Below are 27345 nucleotides of genomic sequence, written 5' to 3'. Positions count from 1 at the left end.
TCTAATTGGGAGTCTTATTCAATTTCACTCCCATCCTATCCTTTTTGGGAACAGTGTGTGAACTATTCAGTCAAGTACTGCCTGCCCACTATAACACCATTAGCTTTGAGAAGAAACTGCTTAAAGTTGCTAAAAAGGGAAGAAGTGAGGAGAGGGAGGTTGGCTTAATTTAAGTAAATTATTGAAGAGGCCCATTTCACCACTGTCAGTTAGCAGAAGGGGGTCAGGCTCAAGCTATTTGAGCTCTGACTCCTCTGGATTGAATGTAGCTGTTCCTTGTTCTGCTCTGTCTTTGAGCAGAGTGGAGAGAGGGGTCTATGCCATGGCATCATGACGTTCTATTTGAAGCCTTTATTTGATTTTGTGTCATCATGTATTGGAGAGTGCGGGCCTCCTTGCTGAGCATCTGCCAAATCTTATTTTTAGTGAGCTAGTCGGGCAGCAGGTAGCCTAGAAGTTAGAGCGTGGGCCATTTTACCGAAAGGTTGTTAGTTCCAATATCTGAACCGAGAAGGTAAAATCTGATAGGCCCTAGAGCATGGCACTTAACTCTAATTGCTCCAGGGTCGCCGTTGATGATGGCCAAACCCTGGCTGTGACCCCACTCTCCTAGCGTGTCTCGGGGAGTTGGAATATGCTCAAAAATGCATTTCCAATTCACGCATGTGTATTGATTCATACTTGTACATGTGTGAAATAGGACAAATATTAAGCACCCACCAAATTATTATTATTATTAGTCAGGAGCGAGCTAATACCGTCATTGGTGCAGATGGTTTGGCTTCAGAATGGAAGTGCAGATGGAAATGGAATCTATAATGAGTTTCACATTGGATAGGGCAATTTGTGCCCTATCTTTGTGCAGTCAATATGTCTGCTAAACTTTTTAGCATTACATCTCCTCTCACGATAACCTGCTAGCCAGGTGACCGGCTCTTGTGTTGAGAAGATCACCTGCTCACCTGAGATGGGCTGCTTCCCTAGTTGAGTTACTTTCCTGACTTCTAGGCAAGCCCAAGGCACCAAGGCAAAGCCATGGCTTTCTGAGCCAGCATGGTCCTCGTGTTAATCCTATCAGATCAGTGGGATTAAAGGCTGTTGGCACCAAAAAAGGTTCTGCGGCTATGCAAATCCTTCAACTGTGTTTGCCTGGGAAAGGATTATACAGTGTACATTGTTATGTTACTATGTACATGTAGGCCTATGCTATATACAATACAAGTTAGTATTTTCTTATTTCTGTCAGTAGATAAGGAGGATTTATTTAGATTATATAGTTTGGGAGTATTGCAGCATAAACCCTGCACTAATACTATCTTGGTTGCATGAGAAGACACTGGGCTTAGATACACCTGTTTGACTTTATCCTTTAAACAAATCTTTTGATACTTGTGGTGATCTGATTTAGAAACATTTGACTTGTTAGCTTAAGTAGGGCTGGCACAATCAATTACTGTGTTACCAACAGTTATGGATGAAGACATTCATAAAAATCATTAATGTTTTTCTTGAGAGGGGGGGCGAACAGCTTACTGAGAACAGGACGGACGGGCATCTGTTGGTTTTGAGTTTCTGCCGTAACATGGACTCAATGTGATAAAACATTGTTGCTCCTTGCTGAAAGCTCACAGACGCTGTCACTATGAAGTCAAGGGCAAAACATGTGCCATACACTAGAGTAATTACAGTTAACCCACATAGAAATGTAACCTTCTATGTAGAAAGACCATGCCGTTATGTGAATGACCCAACCATAGAAATGTAACCTTCTATGTAGAAAGACCATGCCGTTGTGTGAACGACCCAACCATAGAAATGTATATTTTTTTCTGTGGACCGAGTTGTCGTTCTTCAGCCTACCTGTTGGATTATTTTTTTGCAAAGAGTAAAGTGTTAATTAAGTGCACTTTACAATGACACTGTAACTACAATGTTGTTACCCTGTAAAAACACTACTGTAATGTACCGTTACCAGAAAATGCAGCTAGATATTTACCTCGGCGGCTAAACCCTGTGAAAAGGGAGAAACTGCTGCCCGACGACACGTTGTTAAGTGGAAACATTTTGATTAATCCCCGCCTTGTCTGTTCGCTGACTAGACTGAAGGGAAGGCCGTTGCACAAGCAGCTCTCCCCTTCTATTTAGATGTATCAGTTGCAGATATACCTGATTCATGTGGAGCAATTTGAAGAACACAAGGCTTTAAGAGCTCTTTGATGGCCAAGGTTATCATTTTCTGTCGGCCATTGACTGATTCAACACAATTGAATCTCCTTGATGTTGAGGGGAAAATGGCATCCAAAAAAAGCAGTAATTTTTGCCTCCTGATAGGCTCGACTCATCTATGATTGATTGACTGCTCATGGAAAATGTTGCCTCATCATGACGTCACCACTTTCAACACTACCATTTGTCACATGCCTCGTAAACAACCGGTGTAGACTAACAGAATAATGCAGAGACAAAAGAGAAAATCCTAGAAAAAGGATAACACAAGGAATAAATACACAATGATTAACGATAACGTGGCTACCTACACAAAGAATCTTTTTGGAAAAACTGAACATTTGCTATCTAACTGAGAGTCTCCTCATTGAAAACATCCGAAGTTCTTCAAAGGTAAATTATTTTATTTGAAGGCTTTTCGTGTTTTTGTGAAAATGTTGCCCGCTGAATGCTACGCTAGCTATCAATACTCTTACACAAATGCTTGTTTTGCTATGGTTGAAAAGCATATTTTGAAAATCTGAGATGACAGTGTTGTTAACAAAAGGCTAAGCTTGAGAGCTAGCATATTTATTTCATTTCATTTGCGATTTTCATGAATAGTTAACGTTGCGTTATGGTAATGGGCTTGAGGCTGTATTTACGATCCCGGATCCGGGATGGCTAGTATCAAGAGGTTTTAAACAATGCCACTTCTATATGTTTACATAACCTACATTACTCATCTCATATGTATATACTGTACTCGATACCATCCACTGCATCTTGCCTATGCCGTTCTTGACCATCACTCATTCATATTTTTTTTGATGTACATATTCTTATTCATTCCTTTACAGGTAATTGTTGTGAAATTGTTAGGTTAGATTACTCGTTGGATATTACTGCATTGTCAGAACAAGAAACACAAGCATTTCGCTACACTCGCATTAACATCTGCTAACCATGTGTATGTGACAAATAACATTTGATTTGATTTTGATATAGGTAGGGATAAAGTCACTAGGCAACAGGAAAGATAAAGAGTTGGTACAAAAAGGGTCAATGTAGAGTCTGGGTAGCAGCTATTGGTTAACTGTTAAGCAGTCTTATGGCTTGGGGGTACAAGCTGGAGCTGTACAGTAGATATCATCCAGGATTGGCCATCTTATCACAGCAACATGTCAGCTAGCCTGTGGAAAATGTAATTCTCAATGGCTTTTTTGCTTAATCAACTTGACCTTGGCGGGGTTTCTTCTTCAAAATAAAGATTTGAACCAGGCCCTGATGGAGTGGCTTTCTATCTTCTATCACACGCCGGCAAACTTGTGTTGAAAATGGCACCCGGTAGTCATTTATAGCACCAAAGATATGATAAATGGACATATTCTGTGTTCACCCAATTGCTTCTCCCGACAAGGAACAAATTACAATGAGATGACTGATTAGCCGGAAAAAGGTTCTTTATTTTGGAATTGGTGACCTTAATGTATGGCTATGAAGAACAGCGTCGAGGCGATCATCGTGTGTGTGTTCATGAGGTAATGAAAGTGAAAGAAAGAGCTCTGGTTCTGAAGTGTACTCTCTACCCCATATTTTCTGTCATCTAAACTGGAATGAAAAGGCCTCCACCAGTTCAGTCTAATAATAGATAAGAGGCCTATCACATCAATCTGAGGTAATCTGTCTCTTCCAACTCCTCTGGAAGGGTGAAGTCCTCATAGGCCACCTCTGAATCACATAAACACTCTCTGTGAGGAATTGAGCAAATCCTAGCAGGATGTGAAGAGAACTGGGGGTGTTTCTAAAGAACCACAACCAAAACTGAAAGCGGAGCCATTTATGAGCAACAACACATGAATAGATGCTAGTAGGCAGGATAAATGTTTGAACTCTCAGTACTTTTTCTTAGTTTCTCTAAAATGGAAGAAGTAAATGCTGAGGAAAGTGAGTAAGCCAACTGTGAGAGGGAAACCACTATTTTATGAATCCCCATTTTAAAAGTCCTAATAATATTTTTCATTTAGAACGTAACTTTTATAAAGGCCCCCTCGCCACCTAGTGTCAGAGCAGCATCCACATACCTCGTGAGACTCCACATGGATCTAGTGGCCTTATCACGTTTGGTGGATACTATTTTGATCCATCTCACTGATATAATGGCCCTCTCATCATTTCCTCGTCATAGTTCTAGTAATGTGATGGTCGTACCATACGACTCAATGTGAATGGGAAGGGTTCAGAGAGGCAAGGAGAAAATTCCTGTGGTGATGTATTGCCCCTGCAGTGTTTGAGAACTCAAGATGATATGCTGCGGAGAGGGAGAGCGGAGCCAGGGACAGTTGCTGCAGTGTTATGGCAGGTTGTGAGAAGGTTACACATTTTGGTTTGTAATGGTTCTATATTCTCCATTTTTTGTGTGTGTGTGTCCTCCATGGCCTCGGTCCCCACCGCGGGACGGTTTAGCTAACGTAGGCTAATGTGATTAACATGGGGTTGTAATTAACTAAACAAATTGCAAGGACAGACATCTGTCCAATTTACAGTAACTATTACAGTGAAATACCATGCTATTGTTTGAGGAGAGTGCACAATTATTAACGTATTAATGTATTAATAAACCAATTAGGCACATTTGGGCAGTCTTGATGCAACATTTTGAACAGATATGTAATGGTTCATTGGATCAGTGTCAAACTTTGCACGTACACTGATGCCATCTAGTGGCCAAAATCTAAATTGCACCTGGGCTGGAATAATACATTATGGCCTTTCTCTTGCATTTTAAATATGCATGCTTTTTTTCTTTGTATTATCTTTTACCGGATCTGTGTTATATTGTCCTACATTCATTTGAAATGGTATCAAGAATATCCATATCCTTGCTTCAGGTCCTGAGCTACATGGTCAGATCTTTATTCACCTTTATTTAACTAGGCAAGTCAGTTAAGAACACATTTTTATTTACAATGACGGCCTACCCTTGGCTAAACCCGGACGACACTGGGCCAGTTGTGGGCTGGCCAATGGGACTCCCGATTACAGCTGGATGTGACACAGCTTGGATTCGAACTGTAGTGATGCCTCTTGCACCTGAGATGCAGTGCCTTAAACCGCTGGGTCACTCGGGAGCCCATATTTTCCATTTGATTTGTAATGGTTCTGTATTCTCCATTTGATTTGTAATGGTTCTGTATTCTCCATTTGGTGTGTAATGGTTCTGTATTCTCCATTTGGTGTGTAATGGTTCTGTTGATTTGTAATGGTTCTGTATTCTCCATTTGATTTGTAATGGTTCTGTATTCTCCATTTGGTGTGTAATGGTTCTGTATTCTCCATTTGGTGTGTAATGGTTCTGTTGATTTGTAATGGTTCTGTATTCTCCATTTGATTTGTAATGGTTCTGTATTCTCCATTTGGTGTGTAATGGTTCTGTATTCTCCATTTGGTGTGTAATGGTTCTGTATTCTCCATTTGGTGTGTAATGGTTCTGTATTCTCCATTTGATTTGTAATGGTTCTGTATTCTCCATTTGATTTGTAATGGTTCTGTATTCTCCATTTGGTGTGTAATGGTTCTGTATTCTCCATTTGGTGTGTAATGGTTCTGTATTCTCCATTTGGTGTGTAATGGTTCTGTATTCTCCATTTGATTTGTAATGGTTCTGTATTCTCCATTTGATTTGTAATGGTTCTGTATTCTCCATTTGGTGTGTAATGGTTCTGTATTCTCCATTTGGTGTGTAATGGTTCTGTATTCTCCATTTGGTGTGTAATGGTTCTGTATTCTCCATTTGGTGTGTAATGGTTCTGTTGATTTGTAATGGTTCTGTATTCTCCATTTGATTTGTAATGGTTCTGTATTCTCCATTTGGTGTGTAATGGTTCTGAATTGGCACATTTGTTACAAAGTGTGCCTCTTGTATTCACTCCATTTGCATGTGGCCCCTCCCCGAACTTCACAAACTGTGTGAATGAGTCAGTGCAGTGGATTCTACTTCACCAGGGTCTGAAACTACAGGAGAGGGCTGGTTCCCTGTTCCCTTGTCTCATCCTTTTCTGACACGTCTCCTAATGCGTCACATTTAGAGCTGAGCGAGAAGACCTTTTAGCTCAGCGTGCTGCTGCTACCGCCTCTTATGCCGCCCACGACCTTGCCTACCACTCCTCACAGAGCACAGCGATCAACAAAACCCCTGTGTGTTGGAGACCGAGGGTGAGTTCTGTCAGAAGGTGCTCCCATTTGAATCTGGTGGCACACAAATACATTTTGCATGTAGAGATCCACTCCTCTGAGTGTGCATCATTCTTTGGGACCCCCCTGGGCTAGTAAAACAAATGTGGGTTCTGACAGCATATAAATCATACATATGGGGAAGTGAAATCCATCCACCTAAGTCCTACAGAAAGTCAGACGTTTTGATTTTGCCAAACTTGCATGAGTTTATCCAATCTGTCCTTGGATGCATTGGTCATACTGTGCATAGCACTGGGGTTATAACATTTTACAAATGACCTTGACTCTGAAGCTATTTTGGATCTGTTCTATGCCTCAATCATGCCTTGTGCTTGACTTTAGATTTAGGTCTGTCTCACCATGCTACATATTCAATTCCAGCTTACTGTCAAGACCGTTGATAGACAAGAGGCGATGGTGAAGGAAAAATCCAAAGTCAGGAGAGAAATCAGAGGAAGCGAATGTCTGACAAGTAGGCGAGAGATCCCTACTCCGGTACGCATAAAAATGTGACACGTGTGGGAGATGAGTCTAGAGAGAAAAGATTGATGCGTATTCCTCACCAAAGATATTCATCTCCATGTGGGACACTATTTATACCACTGTTATTGCGCTTTACAAGGGGGATCTGGGGGCATGTGGGGATTGCTAGAGGGCGATTTACACACTACCAACCATGATATGCTGCACCGAGAGTCAGAACCTCATGGCAGATAAGTACGTGGGAGGTTCCGTAAATGTTGCTCACTGCTATGTTATCTGATATTGGAGTGTTTTGGAAATGCATACACCTGGGTCAGGGTGGAAACTTGGCTTGACACCCATTGCGATTTACCCTCAATGCAGTGCTCTGGATAGTAGCATTTCTTGTGAATGCCCTGGAACGGAGAATGCATTCGCTCATCTGCAGACCCCATTTGTGACTCAGTCGGCATGAAGCCAGAAATCGTGCAGCATTTATCCTATTTTCCTCCCTCTCTCCCTGGGATATTTGCAGTCATTCTTGGGCCCAGCCTAGTCTCCCGACAGCTGTTCTATTGTACCACTTGCAAATGTTCCCATCGGAGCAGAAAAAAAAGTCTAAACATTAAGCTAGAGGAAATCAAGGAAAGAAAAGTAGGAAGATATGGGAGGGAGGGAGGGTTAGAAGATGGGGAGGGTTAGAAGAGGGGGGGAAGGGTTAGAAGGGGGTGGAGGAGGGAGGGATGGTGGGTTAGAAGATGGATGGGGAGGGTTAGAAAAAGGGGGAAGGAGGGATAGAAGAAGGGGGATGGAGGAATGGGGGATAGGGGTAGAAGGTGTGGTGAAGTGTTGAGGGAGGGGTGGACGGGGTAGAAGAGGGAGGGATGGTGGGTTAGAAGATGGATGGGGGAGGGTTAGAATTATTATTTTATTTATCCGTTATTTTACCAGGTACGTTGACTGAGAACACGTTCTCATTTGCAGCAACGACCTGGGGAATAGTTACAGGGGAGAGGAGAGGGATGAATGAGCCCAATTGTAAACTGGGGATTATTAGGTGACCGTGATGGTTTGATGGCCAGATTGGGAATTTAGCCAGGACACCGGGGTTAACACCCCTACGATACGTGCCATAGGATCTTTAATGACCTCAGAGTCAGGACACCCGTTTAACATCCCATCCGAAAGACGGCACCCTACACAGGGCAGTGTCCCCAATCACTGCGCTGGGGCATTGGGATATTTTTTTAGACCAGAGGAAAGAGTGCCTCCTACTGGCCCTCCAACACCACTTCTAGCAGCATCTGGTCTCTCATCCAGAAACTGACCAGGACCAACCCTGCTTAGCTTCAGAATCAAGGCAGCAGTGGTATGCAGGGTGGTATGCTGCTGGCAGAAGGATGGATGAGGGTTAGAAGAAGGGGGAGGGAGGGATAGAAGGGGGGGGTGGAGGAATGGGGGGGTAGAAGGTGTGGTGGATGGGGTAGAAGAGGTATGGGGGAGGGTTAGAAGGGGTAGGAGGGGTAGATGGGGGAGGGGTAGAAGAGCGATGGAGGAGGGTTAGAAGAAGGGGTAGAAGGGGTAGATGGGGGAGGGGTAGAAGGAGGGAAGGTTAGAAGAACGGGGGTGAAGGGGGAGTGTTAGAAGAGGGAAGGATGGGGGTAGAGGAGGAAGGGATGGATGGGGGTTAGAAGAGGGAGGGAGGGAGGGAGAAGGGGGAAGGGTTAGAAGAGGGAGGGAGGGAGAAGGGGGAAGGGTTAGAAGAAGGGGGTGGAGGAGGGATGGGTAGAAGGGGGGTTGGCGGAATGGGGAGGGGTAGAAGGAGGGGTAGAAGAGGGGGGGGAGATGGGGGAAGGGTTAGAAGTGGGGTGAATGGGGAGGGTTAGAAGAAGGAGGGGTAGAAGGGGGGTAGGAGGGGGGTAAAAGGGGGGAGGGATGGGGAGGGTTAGAAGAGGGAGGGAGAAGGGGGAAGGGTTAGAAGTGGGGTGAATGGGGAGGGTTAGAAGAAGGGGTAGGAGGGGGTTAAAGAGGGGAGGGATGGGGAGGGTTAAAAGAGGGGGGAATGGTTAGAAGGGGGGTGGAGGAGGGAGGGATGGGGATTAGAAGATGGATGGGGTGGAGGGATGGGAGGTGGGGTAGAAGGAGGGATGGGGAGGGGTAGAAGAGGTATGGGGAGGGTTAGAAGAAAGGATAGGAGGGGGAGCGGTAGAAGAGGGATGGGGGGGTAGAAGAGGGATGGGGAGGGATAGGAGGGGGGAGGGGTAGAAGAGGTATGGGAGGGGTTGGGGGAGGGGAAGAAGGGGGGGGGTAAAAGAGGGATGGATGGGGGTAGAGAAGGGAGGGATGGATGGGAGCTAGGGATTGGGGGGTAGGGGTTAAGTACGGAAGGTAGAATGTACAATACTGTAGCCTCCATGTTGACCTCAAACTGTTGCCAAAGAGTAATTGAGGACAAAAGGGAGTGATAGTTTATCTCCTCCCCTTCATCAGGGTACACAAAGGCTTCACTCCGGAAAATAACTTGGCATCGTTCGGAAGATGCCAATACCCCAGGTTCCCGAGGGGCGCTCATTCACTCTGTCTTCCGGGGTGGTACTGTCGTGGTCAGTATGATTCCAGGAAATCATATCTTCGATCCAGGCGCTCTCCCCCTCGCTCCACTTTTATAGCTTGCCTTAAATGAGCTGTCCATCAGAAGCCAGATGTGCTTTCCCCTACCCTAGAAACCCATGTCTCTACCCTACCCTAGAAACCCATGTCTCTACCCTAGAAACCCATGTCAACTCTGGCATAAATCATTTGATTGAAACCTGCAGAAATCTGACATAAGTTACCGCTCGTTTTTAAGTTTCTGTGAAGGATTATGACGCGCTTGCAGAGCTACGAGTCCAGCGCCCCCGGCGAGATCTGACAATTCTGAATGCAGGTTGGCTACTCTCTCATTTCCATCTTGGTATTCACGTAGGTCTACTTCTGTAGGACTGGCAGTATTACTATTGAGTTTCATTGGTGCCTGTTACAGACCAAACAGAAGGGAATAGAAATGGAACAGACTGTTTCATTGGTGAAGGACAACCCCAAGGTAGCAATTAACAACAGGAGATATCAAATCAATGGGTTGGCAGGTAGCCTAGCAGTTAAGAGCATTGGACCAGTAACCAAAAGGTCGCTGGTTCGAATCCCAGAGCTGATTAGGTGAAAAATCTGCCTGTGCCCTTGAGCAAGGCACTTACCCCTAATTGCGCCTGTAAGTTGCTCTGCGCAAGAGCCTGCTAAATGACTAAAATGTTATGTCATGTTTAAGAACCTGAAAGATGACATGAGGGTTTCAGGTGATTTTTAGTCCAGTTGGTGCCATCTGCCAAATACTGCAGAAATCCCAGATTTTGCTTTGAATTAATTTGAACGGTAAACTGTGGCGCTGGTCCAGCATCTCTCCAGAGTTCCAATGTGAGTCAGTGGTTTTATTAATTCAACGTTTAATTAGACTACCATATGTTGGACTCCTCTCTCTTGCCACCATACTCGTCTGAGATTACATTTCTTGTATTAAATAAATAAAATGTGTAGTAGGGGTCGTACAAAAATACATGATCTGGAATTTGCCCATACTCGATTTCCCTGCGCCTGGTCCCATTGTTTTGTGTCACTTGTATCTGCTTGGGCCTGGAATATTTTACAGCCAACTTTCCCAGAGAACATCAACAAATCAGATTGTTGATGTTTTTTGGACAAGACTTCCTATGCACCTTTTTGGGGAGTGGTGAAGATTAAGATATTAAAACTGTCTGAGATGAAGTTGATGTATTGTCTGGGGTGATGGGACTGTCTCCCATGCACTCGACTAGTGGTTTCAGTCTGCTTCTCCTACTGTGGGGTAGTTTATTAGCCCTATGGAGCCCTGATGGATTTCTTGAAGCTGCCATCTTGGGAGGCCTTCTAAAATATATATATTTTTGAGAACACAGAACTGAGAGCCATAAACCACTATGTTAGTGTGCTGCTGAGCTACTAACAGAGCTGGATCCTTGACTTGGGGGATGACAGGGTTGTGGACTGGATTTAAAGAAAGAGTTATTGTAGAAGGCGCGTGTGTGCTACACTTTCTCTTTTCCAAGGTAACACCATTTGAATAGCCCCTCAGAGGTCAATGTTTCAAGTTGGAGTTAAAGCACCCCTGTTAAGTTGAATTCAGTGTTGTGTAGGGTGATATTGAGTTCGTGAGAGTGTTAGGGTGGGGAGAAAGCTGGAAGGAGGGGGCATTTTATTTCTCCAAAAAGCTTAGATGGGTCAGTGCGAGATGAGGGGCGCCAGTCTGTTGGATGCCATGTGAACGGGCCCAGGTGGCTGACAACCGTGCTAATTGAATTGTGGGAAAATGCAAATGCCAAACTGTTGCGCTTTGCATGCCGAGGGACATATTGGGTTCGCTTTTTAACAGTGATGCACCGCCATGGTTTCCCATAGAATTAATGAATCATTCTCTCTCCAACCTGGCAGACAACAGCAGCTGCATGCAGACTAGCTAGGCGGTTGCTGTCGGTGAGAAGTCGATTTAGGGCATTTAATTCTCTCCCGTAGACATTGTCTTGAATGCACAGCTATTGGGCCTGACGCTTCAGTTTTGGTCTTTGAATTCTAATATACCCTGTTTCCCTAAGGACATTTTTATATTCAAATTCATGTGGCCAATGTTAGCTCTGTATTGGCTGGAATTGTAATGGAGTTGAACCCAACCTCACCTTTCTGGATTGCAATTGGTGCTTCAATCTGTAAAACAATGAAAAAACAGTTGAAGCAGGGAAACGGACAATTTGTGACCACTGGTAACCACTTGTGCTCTTCGTCCTAGTGTTGTGCATTGCTTACCCATTTTCACTTACAAGCTTTTGTACGCTGTGTACTGCATAATTATTTTGGCATGGTTCAGCAACACGTGTTCTCTGTGGAGTTGTGACAGCAATAAATAGAGGATGATATCTGCAGGTCACACAACATGACCCTGAGGTAAGGGGAACCCGAGAGGGGGGAGAGATGCATCTTCTTTGCTCTCATTGTCCTTCCCCCCCCTTTTCTCACCCACTCATTTTCTCTCCATCTCAGCCAGATATGAATTCTACTTAGGTGGAGACAAGAACCCCGTCTCAACACTTTCCATTTTACAGCTGTAGTTTAGAGGATGTGCATGGTGTGGAAGTCAGATTGGCGTTGCTTGCGCACACACACACAGAGTGATCAGAAATGGCAGCAGACCGCGTAAGAGCAGTGCACAGGAAGTTCATAGGGAGGTACAGAACACTGACAATACAGAACACCCCTCCCGTCCGTCCGTCTCTCTCCTGGAACCATCCGCTCTCAGTGCATGCACAGAGCAGATTCTGAAAGGGAAAATGAATGGAATGCGGGGGACCCGGAGGAGGGGGGGGGGGGGGGGGGGGGTGAAATGTCTCATGGAAGGACTATGCCTTATTCCCCCAGCTTCGTGTCTACTTTTTCTAATTAACAGAGGGGTGGGGTAAAATGGTTGCAGGGTATGTTTTTTTTTCTTCTTTTAAATGAATTATTTATCGCACCGCAGACCCGTGCTCGGTGTGGATAAGCACCAGACAAAGCCATGTGCCGGTAGTTGAATGCGGGCAGAGGGGGAAAAAAAGTGGGATATTTATTTTACCAGCCCCGCTCTCATCTGTGGGATGCATCTCTTCCACAGTGTGAATCTCAGGACACCTGAAGCTTTCGTTCATGTCAGAAGAATACTGCTGATCACTCGTTTCAAACTGAATGACCATAGTGGTTTTACAGTTGCTGGGCAACAGATTGTCATTCCAGACTATAGCGACATTAGCTCAAATCTAAACTTCAGATACGTTATGCAGAAGTGCACCTTAATGATTATAGTTAACCTAGTTATATCTTGAGTCAGGATTTGCGCCATTGGTTTCAACTTGTTGATACAGCAGAGATGTCAGTTGAAACTCTGCTAACCTGGTTTCCGAAATTGTTGGGGCCATAACCCACCCAAAGCTGTTCAGATGATCACTTCAACACAAAATAAACAAAGCCTTCAGGCAGCCATGTTTCTCCATAAACTAGAACCTGGGAAGAATTAGTCCCGGTCCAGCAGTTGGTCATCCTGACCTGCCATTTGTCAAACACCTCCATGCTGTATGCCTGCATGCCAAAACAACATACAGATTCCAGTAGGGCTCTCTCTAGCTATCTCCAACATGTTGTCTCTCCACCACTCCATCCCCTGCTTACTCAATCACTCTTGCACTCTCTCGCCCCCTGTGGTATGATCCAGGCTGTGCACTTCAAAGGCCCATCAGACTCATCCCAAAGCTCTTCTCTGTCCTGGCACCCCAATGCCAAGCTTCCCCCTAAAGTCAGGACAGCGGAGACCCTGCCCATCTTTTGAGTATCTTAAGCTGAATGCACTAATTGTAAGTCGCTCTGGATAAGAGCATCTGCTAAATAACTAAAATGTAAATCCCTCATTCAGCCAGACTGTCCACAACATGAAAAGAAGGAGCGCAGGAAGGAAACAGGATATGGACAGGTTTAAGAGAGAGGGAGAGGGGGTCCCTCTCTTCGTGATTTACTGGGCGTCAAGTTATTCTCTGTCACTGCAGGGAATGTAGTAGTGGGTATTAGAGACCCCTCTGCTTCTTCAGACTGTTTACACAGCTCCATCTCTCTTCCTACCACACGATCTTCTTCAGACTGTGTACACAGCTCCATCTCTCTTCCTACCACATGATCTTCTTCAGACTGTGTACACAGCTCCATCTCTCTTCCTACCACATGATCTTCTTCAGACTGTGTACACAGCTCCATCTCTCTTCCTACCACATGATCTTCTTCAGACTGTGTACACAGCTCCATCTCTCTTCCTACCACATGATCTTCTTCAGACTGTGTACACAGCTCCATCTCTCTTCCTACCACATGATCTTGCCTAGCGCACAAAAAAAAAATCCACATCCCTCCTCGTTTGGTTTTGGATAATTGTTTACTCCTCCACATTTTGGTCCTCCATCCTCTGCTTGTGAACTTGAAGGCTCAGATCAAGTAGTTTATGTGTGGCAGTGTAGCATATCCCTCTCTCAGTGCAAAAGCTTTTTCCCCCCACACAAAATGTCACAAAGGTCTCTTAGCAGTTTAACACTAGCTTGTGTGTATATTACAATATTGACCAAATGCGCTTGCATTTGTTTGCATCTGTCAGTGTTTGAATGTCTGTGTGTGCTCGGGTAAACAGACACTTTTACATTAGGCTTTTATGGTCGGTGTTAAGTTCCCCAAAAAGAAAACCAAAAACTGTTGCTCAAACATAAAGGGGAACTAACAGAGTAATAGAAAAAAACCCATACGAAACAGGTGGGGTTTAAGGAGGGGTTCTGAAAGACACTCATGGGGGGGCCACTGTAAGTTGACTAGCAACAACAACCGGGACCTAAAAGACAACCACCACGAGAGCCCACAACATTTTCCCAAGAACAGGCAAACAAAATGAAAGGCCACACCAAACTTAGACAGGAAGCAAACAAATGATGGAGCAAAACAAAAACAGGGCAGATCAGATAAAGGATTGTTTTTCTAGAAATCAAATAGGGAGAGACAGCTAAATGTGTTAACCTTCGAAATCGGCGGGTCCCCCGCGGGACAGTTGAGCTAACGTAGGCCAATGCGATTAGCATGAGGTTGTAAGTAACAAAATTTCCCGGGACATAGACATATCTGATATTGGCAGAAAGCTTAAATTCTTGTTAATCTAACGACACTATCCAATTTACAGTAGCTATTACAGTGAAATAATGCCATGCTATTGTTTGAGGAGAGTGCACAGTTTTGAACTTAGTTATTAATGAACAAATTAGGCACATTTGGGCAGTCTTGATACAACATTTTGAACAGAAATGCAATGGCTCATTGGATCAGTCTAAAACTTTGCACATACACTTCTGTCATCTAGTGGCCAAAATATAAAATTGCACCTGGTCTGGAATAATACACTATGGCCTTTCTCTTGCATTTCAAAGATAGTACAAAAACATATATTTTACCAGATCTGTGTTATATTCTCCTACATTTCTTTCACATTTCCACAAACTTCAGTGTTTCCTTTCAAATGTATATGCATATTCTTGCTTCAGGGCCTGAGCTACCCAAATCAAACTGCCTGTTTATCATTTTAGGCAAACATTTTAAAGGAGCGTATCCTTAAGTGGTTTTAACCCTCCAAATCTCTCAAGACCTGGAGCTCTGGGCCAGCCACTCTTAAATATCACTTGGGCCCTCACATGTGAAACACCTTCCGACTAACGAGATTGACAAATCAGCACAGGTGTAGCACATACTGACCAACGAGGTGACACCAATCGGTGCACCCCACGTGCTAACGTCCAACCTTGTATAAAAAAACAAAGCCTGTAGCAGTCAGGGACCCCGCCAACCCTATGGCTATTAAATACAGGAAATGACCTCTGCTTCATTGTGGAAGTAATCACTCTCTGTGTACTATTAGTAGAAATTGCAAATTGTGTGTGTGCGTTCGTGTTTGTGTGTGTTTCCGCAGGCTTAAGGAGATTTGAGGGTAGTTGCGACGCTTCCACTTATCAAAAAGGTGGCAGCTGTACCTCATAATTTATTGGGCTCATGTTACCCAGGTATTCAATGAAAGATGTTAACCCCCTGCCAATGGGTGGTTAATGTAAGACCCTGGACACCAACAGAAAAGGCCCAGAGTCAACATGTTGGGTCCAATAATACAACACACGGCAGCTGGGGCCTTTAAATCAAATTCAGGGCTAAAGAGGTCATTTTGAAGCTTATGGACACTGTATTCTGGCCTAATATGGACACTGTATTCTGGCCTAATATGGACACTGTGTTCTGGCCTAATATGGACACTGTATTCTGGCCTAATATGGACACTGTATTCTGGCCTAATATGGACAATGTATTCTGGCCTAATATGGACACTGTATTCTGGCCAAATATGGACACTGTGTTCTGGCCTAATATGGACACTGTGTTCTGGCCTAATATGGACACTGTGTTCTGGCCTAATATGGACACTGTATTCTGGCCTAATATGGACACTGTATTCTGGCCTAATATGGACACTGTATTCTGGCCTAATATGGACACTGTATTCTGGCCTAATATGGACACTGTGTTCTGGCCTAATATGGACACTGTGTTCTGGCCTAATATGGACACTGTATTCTGGCCTAATATGGACACTGTATTCTGGCCAGATATGGACACTGTATTCTGGCCTAATATGGACACTGTGTTCTGGCCTAATATGGACACCTTAGAAAGAGGACCTGCTATCTCTTGCTTTTAGTGTTTACGTTCAGAGTGTCGACTCTGTGTCGACTCTGGAGATTCGCTTCCAAGAATATTCCTTGCACCTATGAGACATTTGAATCTCTCCTATGCACAGATTATGTAGTCTTCATTGGTTGGATAGCTTGCCTGGAGTCTTACGAGAAGACATGCTGTGCCACAAAGCCATGTTAATCACAGTATGGCTACTGTATGCTATTTACAAGCTCATGGATCACCTAGAGATTGCACCTTACTGCTGTTGTATTCATGTATATGAATTTCCTAGAATAGGAACGGCTCATTCCGCGGTGCTATTTCCAAACTAAAGCCTTGGGGGACAGTGTATTGATTGCTAATGGTCTGCTCTACTGTGTAAAGACACATCTGGTGTATTGAAGCTTGGACCACTTTAAAGCCTCAACAGGACCTGGCTAGGGCTGCTGTGGGCAGCAATCAATTACGAAGTGTTTTTAGGCCTCGTGAACGCGACAGAGGACTATTAGAAATCAATATTTAGTTTTTGTTTTCTCTGGATGGGGCCTGTTTTTTTGTTTTGTTTTTTGTCTCCCTTTTTATAGCTGAGGTATAGTTCATTTTTATTTAAACAGGGAGTCACATTGAGATGAAACATCTATTTTACAAGAGCCCTATACATTACAATAAAAACCGAAAAATAAAACATACACGTGTATAAGTATAGTGGTTAGAGCGTTGGACTAGTAACCGAAAGGTTGCAAGTTCAAATCCCCCGAGCTGACATGGTACAAATCTGTCGTTCTGCCCCTGAACAAGGCAGTTAACCCACTGTTCCTAGGCCATCATTGAAAATAAGAATTTGTTCTTAACTGACTTGCCTAGTTAAATAAAGGTAAAATAAAAATAAATAAATAAAACAATATAATTCAGCACACAATAACAAAATAAACATATTTGATATTTGATAAAAGCAGTCACATTCAACTACATAGAGGTAATAATAATGTAAACTTCCTGAGTGGCACCAGCACATATAACTACAGTGTGTGCAGATTGTTCCGCAAATTAGGGGCAAAAAACAAAATGCAGATTTTTCCCAAATCTGTGGAGACTGAAGGGATCTCTAGTGTTATCCATTACTGAGAACAGGCTTGGTAACTTATGACTCTTAACTTAATTAATGAAGTTGCATATGAAGGGAGTTTATGTAAGATGGCTTTGTAACTAAATAAAAGAATGCAGCTCTCTTATAGACAGAGGTCCATCCCAAATTGTTATACAGACTGCAATGATGAGTCCTAAAATTGTCCCCTGTGGTAATGGTAGACTGCATCCGAGGCTTTCAGAACAGAGGTTGCTGTATGTAAACGATATCACCAAAATTCAATACAGGCAGAAAGAAGCCTTGTTTGAACAATCTTTCTCCTATTTTCAATACTGAGGCATGATTTATTCTTAGCTTCTTCGTCAGATTTTATATATGCGTTACAAAGGACAACTTGTCATCAATCCAGACACCCAGCTACTTCTATTGTTATATTTGTTATATTTGTTGCGCAAATATGCAAGAATTACGTGACCTAGAGAACAGCATGAGCTTGGTTTTACTTGTATTTAAGACTAATTTAAGCTCTGTAAGTGATTTCTGAATTGAATTGAAGGCATGCTGAAGGGCATGCTGCACAGAGGTGGCACGGGAATACAAAACTGTATCATCTGCAAAGACATGAATGTTACAAGTAGTAAATGTCATTCATATACAAGGTGAACAATGGACCCAAAATCAAACCCCGAGGAACACTCCTTTTGAATCTCAAGAAATGTAGAATTAACCCCATCTGTCAAGATGGCCTGAGTTCTGTCGCTAAGATAATTCTAAAACCATAAATAGGCTGTATATCTCAGGCCTATTCTTTGATAACTTCGTCAGCGAAACAGAATGATCAACAGTGTCGAACGCCTTTGACAGGTCAATGAACAAGGCAGCACAGCTCTTTTTAGCATCCGAGGCATTGACAAGATCATTAACAACTAGCGTGGTAGTACTATGCCCAGGCCTAAACCCCCATTTGGTTTATATAAAAAATACAATTCTGATAAAAAGGAACGAAGTTGTACATTAACCAAGGATTCATGAATCTTAGCTAAACAAGGTAGTCTTGAAATGGGGCGATACTTGTCACGATCATTTGTATGTCCACCTTTATGGAGTGGCTGCACATAAACTCAGCAAAAAAAGAAATGCCCCCTTTTCAGGACCCTGTCTTTCAAAGATCATTTGTAAAAATCCAAATAACTTCACAGATCTTCATTGTAAAGGGTTTAGACACTGTTTCCCATGCTTATTCAATGAACCATAAACAATTAATGAACATGCACCTGTGGAACGGTTGCTAAGACACTAACAGCTTACAGACGGTATGCAATTAATGTCCCAGTTATGAAAACTTAGGACAGTAAAGAGGACGTTCTACTGACTCAGAAAAACACCAAAAGAAAGATGCCCAGGGTCCCTGCTCATCTGCGTGAACGTGCCTTAGGCATGCTGCAAGGAGGCATGAAGACTGCAGATGTGGCCTGGGCAAAAAATTGCAATGTTCGTACTGTGAGACACCTAAGACTGTGCTACAGGGAGACAGGGCGGACAACGGATGGTCCTCGCAGTGGCAGACCACGTGTAACAACACCTGCACAGGATCGGTACATCCGAACACCACACCTGCGGAACAGGTACAGGATGGCAACAACTGCCTGAGTTACACCAGGAATGCACAATCCCTCCTTCAGTGCTCAGACTGTCCGCAATAGGCTGAGAGAGGCTAGACTGAGGGCTTGTAGTCCTGTTGTAAGGCAGGTCCTCACCAGACATCACTGGCAACAACGTCGCCTATGGGCACAAACCCACTGTCACTGGACCCTTGTTTATCGTCGAAGGATTGAGCGTTACACAAAAGCCTATACTCTGGAGCGGGATCGATGTGGAGGGTCCGTCATGGTCTGGGGCGGTATGTCACAGCATCATCGGACTGAGCTTGTTACAGGGAAGACATCCTCCTCCCTCATGTGGTACCCTTCCTGCAGGCTCATCCTGACATGGCCCTCCAGCATGACAATGCCACCAGCCAAACTGCTCACTCTGCGTGTAATTTCTTGCAAGACAGGAATGTCAGTGTTCTGTCATGGCCAGCGAAGAGCCCGGATCTCAATCCCATTGAGCATGTCTGGGACATGTTGGATCGGAGGGTGAGGGCTAGGGCCATTCCCCCCAGAAATGTCCAGGAACTTGTGGGTGCCTTGGTGGAGGAGTGCGGTAACATCTCACAGCAAGAACTGGCATATCTGGTGCAATCCATGAGGAGGAGATGCACTGCAGTACTTAATGCAGCTGCTGGCCACACCAGATACTGACTGTTACTTTTGATTTTTGACACCCCCTTTGTTCAGGGACACATTATTCCATTTCTGTTAGTCACATGTCTGTGGAACTTGTTCAGTTTGTCTGTTGTCGAATCTTATGTTCATACAAATATTTACACGTTTGCTGAAAATAAACGCAGTTGACAGTGAGAGGACGTTTTATTTTTTGAGTTTATGGGAATTTCCATGCTTTTGGAATACTTAATTTTAACAATTTTAAATAAAAAATGTGGGCTACTGAGCCAGCAATAAGGGGTGCTGCAGACTAGGCTCCAAATGATCAGCCCCTGGGGATGTTTGTTAGTCTAATGTTAGCAAAGCAACCAGGACTTCTTTATCGATGAATTTCTGACAACTCCTGACCAGCATTTTCACCACCATTCAATAGATTTTTACCAACATCCAAACTCTTCTTTTCAAGCGCTGGCTTTGAAATACATTAAATATATAGCCCGCAGAGAGAAAATTGTGATTTTAATTGCATTAATGATATCAATTTTGTCAGTAATGGGGCCAGAATCTACATTAATTTCTTGAGGGAGAGAAGAGGAGACACAACCCTTCAGTGATGTAACAGCTTTCCAAAATGTAGCTGTGGTCCCTGTATATTCAGATAGTGTATTAATTTAACATCATTTAGTTTTTTTAAACTAGTTTTACGCACAGATTTCTCAATCGCCTGAATCTAGCTTTGGCCCAGGCAGCATTTCTGTTGTGTATGATTTCAGATAGCTCTGGACTGAACCAAGACCTATTTTTAATTCTCACTTTTTTTAAAGGGTGCATGTTTTATCTACAATACAATTGAAAGTGGATCAGAGCCAACTCTGGGTCAGGTACATATGCAATACAATCAGGCCCCAAAATAAAGGTCACAAAAAAAGGCCTGTTCATTGAAATTTTTTAAATTCCTCTTTTTGATAAAACGAGGTTTGGATGTAGGCATACATATATCCCTGACACATACTTTCGCAAGGCACTGTATTCGGCCCCCTTGAACTTTGCGACCTTTTGCCACATTTCAGGCTTCAAACATAAAGATATAAAACTGTATTTTTTTGTGAAGAATCAACAACAAGTGGGACACAATCATGAAGTGGAACGACATTTATTGGATATTTCAAACTTTTTTAACAAATCAAAAACTGAAAAATTGGGCGTGCAAAATTATTCAGCCCCTTTACTTTCAGTGCAGCAAACTCTCTCCAGAAGTTCAGTGAGGATCTCTGAATGATCCAATGTTGACCTAAATGACTAATGATGATAAATACAATCCACCTGTGTGTAATCAAGTCTCCGTATAAATGCACCTGCACTGTGATAGTCTCAGAGGTCCTTTAAAAGCGCAGAGAGCATCATGAAGAACAAGGAACACACCAGGCAGGTCCGAGATACTGTTGTGAAGAAGTTTAAAGCTGGATTTGGATACAAAAAGATTTCCCAAGCTTTAAACATCCCAAGAAGCACTGTGCAAGCGATAATATTGAAATGGAAGGAGTATCAGACCACTGCAAATCTACCAAGACCTGGCCGTCCCAGTAAGGGATTTCTTCCATTGACGGAGAGGCGGACCAAAGCGCAGCGTGGTTGTTTTGATTCATGTTTTAATAAATCACTTCACATGAACAAACTAACAAAAACAAGAAACGTGAAAACCCAAAACAGCCCTATCTGGTGCAAAACACAGAGACAGGAACAATCACCCACAAACACACAGTGAAACCCAGGCTACCTAAGTATGATTCTCAATCAGAGACAACTAATGACACCTGCCTCTGATTGAGAACCATACTAGGCCGAAACATAGAAATACCCAAATCATAGAAAAACAAACAGACTGCCCACCCCAACTCTGACCATACTAAATAATGACAAAACAAAAGGAAATAAAGGTCAGAACGTGACAGTCCCTCTAAACTTTCAGCTCATACAAGGAGAAGACTGATCAGAGATGCAGCCAAGAGGCCCATGATCACTCTGAACTGCAGAGATCTACAGCTGAGGTGGGAGACTCTGTCCATAGGACAACAATCAGTCGTATATTGCACAAATCTGGCCTTTATGGAAGAGTGGCAAGAAGAAAGCCATTTCTTAAAGATATCCATAAAAAGTGTTGTTTAAAATTTACCACAAGCCACCTGGGAGACACACCAAACATGTGGAAGAAGGTGCTCTGGTCAGATGAAACCAAAATTGAACTTTTTGGCAACAATGCAAAACGTTATGTTTGGCGTAAAAGCAACACAGCTCATCACACTGAACACACCATCCCCACCAACATGGTGGTGGCAGCATCATGGTTCGGGCCTGCTTTTCTTCAGCAGGGACAGGGAAGATGGTTAAAATTGATGGGAAGATGGATGGAGCCAAATACAGGACCATTCTGGAAGAAAACCTGATGGAGTCTGCAAAAGACCTGAGACTGGGACGGAGATTTGTCTTCCAACAAGACAATGATCCAAAACATAAAGCAAAATCTACAATGGAATGGTTAAAAAATAAACATATCCAGGTGTTAGAATGGCCAAGTCAAAGTCCAGACCTGAATCCAATCGAGAATCTGTGGAAAGAACTGAAAACTGCTGTTCACAAATGCTCTCCATCCAACCTCACTGAGCTCGAGCTGTTTTGCAAGGAGGAATGGGAAAAAATGTCAGTCTCTCGATGTGCAAAACTGATAGATACATACCCCAAGCGACTTACAGCTGTAATCGCAGCAAAAGGTGGCGCTACAAAGTATTAACTTAAGGGGGCTGAATAATTTTGCACACCCAATTTTTCAGTTTTTGATTTGTTTAAAAAGTTTGAAATATCCAATAAATGTCGTTCCACTTCATGATTGTGTCCCACTTGTTGTTGATTCTTCACAAAAAAATATGGTTTTATATCTTTATGTTTGAAGCCTGAAATGTGGCAAAAGGTCGCAAAGTTCAAGAGGGCCGAATACTTTCGCAAGGCACTGTATAATGGGACAGTGGTCATTAATATCCTAAGCAAATACCCCACTCCCAGCATATTTATCTGGAGTAGTTGTAAATATGAGGTCAATCAAAGTTGATTTCGTAGGGTCCTTTTAAGTTTGGACAAGTAGGCTTTGTAATCAGCTGGGTCAAATTTAGATTAATACAAAAATCCTTTGAACAGTCAGCATCCTGCATTCCCCATGCAATACTAAAATCTCCAGCGATCAACACCTCTGGGGTAATAAAAATGGCAATTCAATCAGTGAGTTTGTTTAGTACACACTGGACGATAGATTCCTATAACTGTTCTTTTTGCGTTTGAACCTGACTCAAATACAACAATTCAAATTGATTAGGACTGGAGGAAGCCTTTAACAAAGACACAGAAAAAATATGATTTGTGTAAATAGTAACAACACCACTTTTGCCTTTGCTATCAGCCCTAAACACATTGAGGTTGCTATGGATGGTTACAGAGACAAAGGTTTTATCAGTTACCCAGGTTTCAGAGACTCAGATCTTGACATTATCCATTTTAGATAATAAACTACGAATGTTAAGTAAAAATGTCAAACCTTATTTTTGCTTTTTAAAATCTGAGTTTCACTACAGGTCAGATTACTTTGAGATTTCAGAATAACAGGAGACCCAAAGATTGGATTATACCTATTGGGAAAAGAAAGCAAAGTAGGAATAGCAATTACATTTCTCCGGTTAGCACCATGAGGCATGTCACCATGTTTAGATACATGTGGAACTCTCACAATGACCAAAGAGATGGTAAAAACTAGAGGTCGACCGATTATGATTTTTAAATGCCGATAGCGATTATTGGAGGGCCAAAAATAACCCATGCCGATTTATTCTTTTTTTGTGTGTTTTTTTAATATATTTTTTAAATATACAGTGGGGCAAAAAAGTATTTAGTCAGCCACCAATTGTGCAAGTTCTCCCACTTAAAAAGATGAGAGAGGCCTGTAATTTTCATCATAGGTACACTTCAACTATGACAGACAAAATGAGAAGAAAAAAAATCGACCTCTAGTAAAAACTGACTTGCATGTAATTCTAATATTGTTCTCGCATCAGTTTAGTTGACCAAGAACCTTTCCAATGGTTGACAACAGCTGGGAGCCATTTTCACTTAGGTGAATTCCGTCTTCCACACAGTAGCCAGGCCTTTTCCAGATGGAGTTAAAATTTTCAACGGAGGACATTGGTGAAGACACCAAATACGGCTAAAACACTCAGTCCCACAACGGCAAGGGGATGGAAGTGTGCCTGAGACAATTATGTTCTGCTAATTTATGAATCTTTTTTAAGAGCTGTAAGAAATTGTCTCTTAGCTTTACAGATTTCTATCCCTTCCAGGCGTGTTCGTAACACACAGGTTAAAATACCAAAACCAACTATATTAATTTGGGGAGAGGTCAAAACATTCATGGACATTTAGCTAGGTTGCTATTGCTAGCTAATTTGCCCTGGGAGATACACATTGGGTTGTCATTTTAGCTGAAATGTAATGGTCCTTTTTCTTTTGCTGGATCTTTGTAGAATTTTGAACCATTTTCAGTCAATCAAAACCATGTGGTCTCCGACAATTTAATCCACAGATAAAATGTTTTTTAAATTTATTTCCTCTCTCCATCTTTCTTCTTCTGTGGATTTTTATATGGCGGTTGGCAACCAACTTTAAGATGCATCACTGCCACCAACTTCATCTTTCAGTGCTCCACCTTGGTATGTGCTCGTAAAAATCAATGAGTAGATGGGAGAGGCGGGACTTGCTGCGCGTCAAGCGTCTAAAATAGAACCAAGTTCTATTTTAGCACCTGGCAACGCAGACACCTATTGAATAACGTGTGCATTTATTTTGCAACACTTGCGCAACATGGTCGGTTTAGTCAGCATGTTAGTTCTTAAAGATGATCTTATTTTAAATGTATAACTCCGTTATCATTTCTACATACTTTTGTGTTTTACTGATTTGATATCTGCCTTGTTCCTCGTGGTCACTCTGTCTAGTCTAGCGAATAGAGCTATCTTGTGTTGTGACCATGTTAACACAGTAGGTTAAGAGGCTCACTTGTATGGCTTTATCTCATAGGGATAACAGCTTAACTCTTGCTCTAGTTTTCCTTGCGGTTTCCTAATCATCCGTTTGGTCGTTGAGTCTCTGCCAAACGGCAAAGTCTGCTCTGAAGTTTTTCGGCCAGCATCTGTTTGAGGTTTGCAGCGCATGAGATGGAGCTCATGGAGTGATAAATGAGTTTTCTAACAGAAGATACACTTTGCCTCTCCCCATGCGTTTTAAAAGAAGGCTGAAAGCCTGGATAGAGTAGTTACGCCAGTGATGTTGCAGTTCAGTTAGACTGTTATTTTTCTTGGTTAAGCCTTGATTTGGGTGCTGTACCATCTGGACTCACTCCTCACTCCTCAGCCCAAACCCCCTCCACTATCCAGAAGGTCACAGTTCTTTAGGATGAACCTCCCAAAAAACACCACCCTGAGTGATTGCCGCCCGACAACAGCAGCAGAAAGGTTAAAGGTCAGTGGTGGAAGCCGTCCTCCAGAGGTGGACAAAAGACGGGACACATTTCAGAAGAGCGTTCCTTTATTGGCTTGATTAAATTACCGCTCCCGAGTGGGAGGCATCTTGTGTCAAACGCCACTGTTTATCAAGACCTAGGTGGTGAGGCTACATCCTGCCGGGCAAGGCAGGGGGCTTAGCACGGTAAACTTGGGTCGTGACCCCGGATGCCTGGAATTTCTGTCCTTTCAGTCCTCTTATGTTGTTTATGGTATATGACCAATCATTTTGGGAGATAAAACCGGTATACTGTACCATGTGACCATGTTATCCCAAGCCCAATTTGGATGGGACAGTCACATAACTGAAAGGCCTTCATCTTGATTGATGATTGGTGTCTTTGCTTTAGCTTTTTGCTCTTTCACTGCATGAGCATGACCCCCATTGGTCCCATCACCCTGTTTTTCACTTAGCCAAAGGGGATCAGAAAGGGGTCAAGTGCCCGGTCATCATTCATGTCACAAGACCTTGAGATCAAAGTACCCATCCACTGGTCCTCTACCTGTTAATAGTAGAGGAATTATAGGTGTTCTGGGGTGCCAAAGGGAGTGATTATGCAACCAACCATGTAATCAAATAGGATCCGATCAGATAGCATCTTGCCTAGCATCTTTAGGACAACGTTTGACTGGGTGTATAGAAATGGTGCACTGTACTCCGGCGAGCTAATGCTAACAACCGCTATGGTACTGACGGTGGTTTATATTACTATAATGATGGGGATGATTTATGATTGGCTCATTCGTTAGCTCACATGACAGGGTGGAAATCGCACTCGGTTGGTATCTCTTGGTAATCCCAAGCCCAGAGGTCAGAAGGGCTTCTGTGTTGGTTCCGATTATCCCTTGGAACTACTACTAATCTGGCTCCCACAGCATATTGTGTGGCATTTAGGGGCCCTATAAATCGACAATATACTGTTCTGCACACTGACTGCTCCAATGGGGGTTCACTGGGTAGCTGCAGTAGTACAGCTTGATTTGCAGTCTCTTTCAACACTAACCAAAAGATTGGCGTCCATCCAACCTGACGTCATTTGTGAACACTCTCTGTAGAACACTGTCTGCAATCAAATGGAAGAGAATTAAAATATGTATTTGCCTTTGGTGGAAAAGTATATGATCCATTTGACTGGCCCTCTGTAACAGCTTTTCCCTTCCCCATGTTCCTCTCCTCCTTGTCAGAACGGCATCACTTGCCGCTAGCTGACAGTCTCTCTCGCACCTGGGAGAACAGGAGAATAGCACTCTGCTTGTCCTGTGTTACAGCATTCCATGCATATTGCATCAACGACTTAGTCTCAGAACCCTTAGAATTGTACACAGTGAATACAGTTGAATGTGGGAGTGATGTGTAGAACATATCCTCAGAATAGAGTCGCTTAATGTGGCCTCGCACCTCGTTCTTTAATGTGCCATTGTTTCTCAGATTTACTTTCAAACACGCATGTGTGCATGCACACACAATGGTGGGTGAAGGCCTTAAAGGTCCTTAATGTATTCTGGAGCAACCTTGGCTTTAACCTTTTACACTCTTGGGGATTGGCCTATATGGATAGGGCTAAATTGAAATGTTCCTTACAGAAGAAATATGGAAAGCATATGAATAATCATGGTGGTAATTGAAAGAACCGTTTGGAGATTTATGGGAAAATGAGTAGAGGACACAACAGTTCACCTGACACAAGACTGAATCCAAACAGTACACTGTTGATTTTCTGTGCATTTGACATTTACTGTACCTTTCGATGCATTTGTTGATTAACATAATCTGTAAATACTCTGGATACATTCAGTTACATAAGAATATTCCTGGAAATGTGGGGTGGGTGTAGGGTTGCACATTTTGGGGAATATTCAGAGGTGGAAACTTGCCGTGGGAATTAATGGAAATGTATGCAAATTAATATTAATACCATTTAAATGTATATGTTTTTTGCATTGGATATATTTACCATATCATATGGAGACAAACATAAACCTTTTACCTTATCATAAGAAGACATAATTGCAAATTATTAAATAATTCCAATAGAAATAAAAAAAAAATGTTATGAATTGAACTTTAATTAAATGAGTTGACTCTTCACATGTGATGATTTCACTGAACGACAAAAGGGAATATTGAATGATCCCCAATGATCCATCATACGTTTTC

General features: G+C 42.9%; 1 protein-coding gene across 1 annotated transcript in view; it reads left to right on the top strand.

Annotated features, from left to right (window-relative positions):
• Window positions 1-27345, top strand: part of hs6st1b (heparan sulfate 6-O-sulfotransferase 1b) — a 95232-nt gene that overhangs the window by 12470 nt on the left and 55417 nt on the right. The window lies entirely within an intron of this gene.

Source organism: Oncorhynchus mykiss, chromosome 11 (assembly GCF_057628025.1).
Source record: "Oncorhynchus mykiss isolate SJ-2025 chromosome 11, ASM5762802v1, whole genome shotgun sequence".
NCBI classification, from domain to species: Eukaryota; Metazoa; Chordata; class Actinopteri; order Salmoniformes; family Salmonidae; genus Oncorhynchus; species Oncorhynchus mykiss.
The sequence above is the reverse complement of the archived record's forward strand: the minus strand, read 5'-3'. Positions and strand labels throughout refer to the sequence as shown.